Source organism: Equus przewalskii, chromosome 22, assembly GCF_037783145.1.
Source record: "Equus przewalskii isolate Varuska chromosome 22, EquPr2, whole genome shotgun sequence".
Taxonomy (NCBI): Eukaryota; Metazoa; Chordata; class Mammalia; order Perissodactyla; family Equidae; genus Equus; species Equus przewalskii.
This window is the reverse complement of record NC_091852.1, coordinates 16,319,168-16,323,856: the sequence shown is the minus strand read 5'-3', so window position 1 is coordinate 16,323,856 and position 4,689 is coordinate 16,319,168. Positions and strand designations below refer to the sequence as shown.

General features: G+C 35.8%; 1 long non-coding RNA gene across 1 annotated transcript; it reads left to right on the top strand.

The window, feature by feature from the left end:
• The first annotated feature begins 2,476 nt into the window (after positions 1-2,476).
• LOC139078602 (uncharacterized) lies at positions 2,477-3,820 on the top strand. The gene is made up of 2 exons (XR_011531619.1): positions 2,477-2,974; positions 3,083-3,820. It is a non-coding gene; the product is annotated as an uncharacterized lncRNA (long non-coding RNA).
• The last annotated feature ends 869 nt before the right edge of the window (positions 3,821-4,689 follow it).

Here is a 4,689-nt window from a genome sequence, read left to right as displayed (position 1 = left end):
GAGAGACTGTTTATTGTCAAGCAATGTACTAAGTACTTTACCCACATCATCTGAAGTCTCATAATAACTTTATTGTAGCAACAAAAAAATAATTAGAATAAACATGCTTCCTATAGTTGTACTTCATTCTACTTTAAATTGCTACTCTAAGTTTCAGGATAATGATTGGAATGGAAGAAATAGCAAGGATAGCAAGCTAGTGGGAGAAGCAGTTAAAGTACTGTGGAAAAAAATAAAGTGGCAAACTTTCTTCCCCTCTTCTGTTTGCCCTTAGCGTAGGAACGTGTCCATTTTTGTTCACTGCTCTTCTTAGTGCCCTCAACAGTGCCTGTCACATAGTAGACAGTCAGTAAGTATTGCATGAACAAGTGAATGGGCATTCATATCTGTTGATGGGAAGCTAATGCCAGCAATTTTCTAGGAATATAGCTTACAAAACTAGGCCATTTTCCCAAAGATGTGTATACAAAAGGTTCATTACAGAGATCAAATAGTAAAACATTGGAAATTTGTTATATAGTATTGTACAGACTAAGACATTCCCACCAAATGAACAATAAGAGGTGGTTATTTGATGAGAAATTTCATAGGACACCATGTTGCAGTGTCTGAGTGAACGGGAGATTCAAAGTGTAGCTCGGACAACTTTTTCAATCATTGTAGGTCAAAAAACATTAAACAAGGGGCCAACCTGGTGGCTCAGCGGTTAAGATCGCACATTCAGCTTCCATGGCCTGGGGTTGGCTGGGTTGGATCCTGGGTGTGGGCATGGCACTGCTTGTCAAGCCATGCTGTGGCAGGCATCCCACATGTAAAGTAGGGGAAGATGGGCAGAGATGTTAGCTCAGTGCCAATCGTCCTCAGCAAAAAGAGGAGGATTGGTGGCAAATATTAGCTCAGGGCTAATCTTCCTAAAAAAACAAAAGGTGTTAAAAATGTAAAGATTCAGGGAAAACATTTGCTGTTATTAAAGGTATAATATTTTATATAGTTATGTATTTACTGTAAGTTATATTGAATATGTAGAATATGTGGAATATATACATTGAGTTGTGTGTGTATATACATACATATATATACATATCTGAATATAGAGAGATATGAAATAACTCCATTTAAAAAGTTAATTTAGAAATTACCTGAGGGTAATTTGGCAAATTTACATGGAGTGACTTCAGACAACTTTTTAAAGGCTCTGTGTCAAAAACCTAAAAAAATCTGCAAAATCTATAGGCTTCATTCACAGTTCACCATTGTCTCACTAACACCCTTTTTCTGGCTCAGGATTTAATCCAGCGTCACCTGGTATATTTAGTCGTGGTATCTCCTTAGTCTTCTGTAATCTAAATTCCTCAGAATTTCTTTGCCTTTCATGACCTTGGTACTTTTTGAAGAGTACTGGTTAGTTCTTTTGTAGAATGGCCCTCAATTTTGGTTTGTTTGATGTTTCTCATAATTAAGAAATTTTGGTAAGAACTCCATGGAAGTGATGTTGTATCCTCCTTTAGTGTATCATACCAGGAGGCACTGGATGTCAACTTGTCTCATTATTGGTGATGTAACTTTGATTACTTGGTTAAGGTGGTGTCTGCCGGGTTTCTCTATTGTGAGGTTACTATTTTATCCTTTGTAAGTAATTATCTTCTGGGAAGATACTTTGAGACAACATAACTATCCCATTTCTCATTGTATTCCACCCACAATTTTTAGGGTTTATTGATGATTCTTGCCTGAAATATTGCTGTGTTATATGTCAAATGGTAGTTTTCTATTTCCATCATCCCTTCTACATTTAACTGGAATTCTGTAAAGGAAGAGCTTTCCTTTCCCCCTCATTTCTTTATTCAATTATTTATACCGTTATAGACTAAGGAGTATATATTTTACTTGATGAGTTATAATCCGTTACTGTTGTTATATTGTTACACAAATTATATCAAATTTACCCATTGAGAGGCCCTTCAAGTTGGCTCTTGTGCCCTTCTCCTTTTTTAACATTGTTTACTGGCTAACATTGACAGTGTACTTTTGCATTTATAAGGTTCATGGATGTAAATCAGTGCTAGCTGTGCAACACTGTTATTCACTAGGCATTTTGAGACTTGGCATCCTCAGAAAATGGGGACACCAGTACACATGTTGGAGGAACAGGATGGGGATGAAATGACATGATGGCTGTTGGGAACCAATAGTGGGCACTAAATAAATATCTCTTTTCCTTTATAGATTTGAAATGCATCTTTTCACTATCTTTCACCTAGATAAATAGATACATAGACCAATAGGTAGTTAACTATTAGTGATATCTGACAATACCTGAAGTGAATTGAGGCAAACACTCTGATTAAGATCACTTTAAAAAAAATTTCAGCTATTATCTGGAGTGCACAAACCTAAACAATAATATTCTAGAAATTTATATTTATTGATTGCTGTATCTTGTGTGCGTTTGATATGGTCAAATTTTAAGATGGGCCCCGAGATTCCCAGCTCCTGGTATAACATTCAGTTATTCGATCAAATACTAATTTAGGTACTGTGAAAAGATTTGGCAGATGTGATTAAAGTCCCGAACCAGAGACAGGGAGATGATTCAGGTGGGCCTGACCTAATCATGTGAGCACTTTAAATATGGGTAATGAGGTCAGAGACAGACAGAAGTGCAAAGCATGGGAGGGATCAATATGAGAGTAATTCTCCTTCTGACTCTGGAGGGAGCCATGTGACAAGAACCTGAGAGCAGCCTACTGAGGCTGAGAGTCCCAGTGGTCAACCAGCAATGAAACAAGGACCTCAGTCCTACATCCTCAAGGATCTCAACTCAGCCGACAACCTGAATGAACTTGGAAGTGCCTTCTTCCCCAGAGCTTCCAGAAGGAACACAGCCTGACAAGCCTGGAACCTTGATTTCAGCTTTGTGATATTCTGAACAGAGAACATTGCATGTCAAGCTGGACTTCTGACCCACAGAACTGTGAGTTAATAAATTGACTTTTTTTTTAAGCTGCTAAGTTTGTGGTAATTTATTATTCAGCAATAGAAAACTAATACAGACCCCAACTTTTTTTTTTTTTTTTTTTAGCACTTCTTACCTTCTCACACAAGATGTTCTGGCACAGATGTTTCTCTTGTAATTTCTCCACCCTATTCCTGGAATCATTTCTCCCCCAGCCCTGATTCCTTTATTGAAGAATGGTATTTAGAAATGAGAGTCTGGGTGCAAGATCTGCTCGTTGGTACTGGGTATCTTTGCTTCTGGGTCCTCTTAGCTGACAGAATGATAAAATAGATGTTTGTGTATACAGCTATATGTGTTTCTATATCTATCTGTATACTTGTATCTATATCTGTATATATATATATGTTTTAAAAAACACATGAGTTCATACTGATACTTCCAATCCAACACCACAGGGTTCATTCTTACTTCCCTCTTATTAGTAACTCCTTTCTCCAACAGTGAGGAAACTGGGAAAATATCATTATATACTTTTGACTTTAGCCTTTGGATATTCAATTAAAATATTGTTTTCCAGAGTTAATTAGGTTGGTTCCTTTTTTCCATCCCTCTCTTCAGAGTGGTTATGTTATTATTTGTAATACAGTTGGGTTCATTTGTTTCTGTTTCAGTTTTGACTTTCCTTTTATGTTTTTTTAATTTCACAGATTGGTAAGACAGTCATATGGTTCTACAAGACAGAACTATATAAAGATGTATAATCAGAGAAATGTCAGTCCCTCTAACTTCTACCCCATTCTCATTTCCTGTTTTTCCTACTTTGTTCCCACTTACCCTGTAAATAAACCATCTCATTAGTTTCTTGTTTGTTCTGGTGTTTTTCTTTTGCACTAATGGGCAGATACACATATAATTTCTTCTTTATTTATGTATTTATATTCATACAAATTTATTATAAAACTATGATTCTAATAAATGGGTAATGAACATGGAAGAATAGTTTTATAAAAGAAAAAATGTAAGTATGAAAAATAAACATTTCTGCTTAATTGTGATCCCAAATTTTAAATAAGATATTGTTTTCCTATATAAATTGATAAAAGTTGCAGATAATGCTTTATTTTTAGTACAGCCTTTCTGAAAAGCAATTTGGCAATATGCTTTAAGAAGCTTACCATAATCCTTGAAGTTGTAATTCTATATCTAAAATATATTCTAAAGAAATATTCAGAAAACTAGATGCAAATTTACACATCACAGTATTATTCGTAATAGTAACAGAAATAAATAAAAAATATCTTTTAAAGGAATGGGAGGATAATTAAAATACACATAATAGAACATAATGAAATCATAAAATGGTATTTTTAATGATATAGGAAAATACTTGAGCAAAAAGGACTTTCGGAGCTGATCAAGATGGAGTAAACTCTCCCACCAAACACAACTAAAAGTTTCAGCTAAAATACACCTGTGGTCACCGAAAACTAAATGAAAGCATTACTAGATTGGGAGTGGAAGTCAAACTTGGCGAAGTAACTCATACAGAGTTAAGTTTTCTGGTTTTCTTTCTCACTCTGTCAGCTTTGAACCAAGTCAGCACCCAGCTGAACTGCAGTGGCAGCATGGGCAGCCCAAACTCTGAGAGAAACCTATCCTTTTGGCCAGAAGAACAGGAAAGGGGGCTGCTTTGAGCAAGAGAGAGAGAGAGGAATTCTGGAGATGAGAGA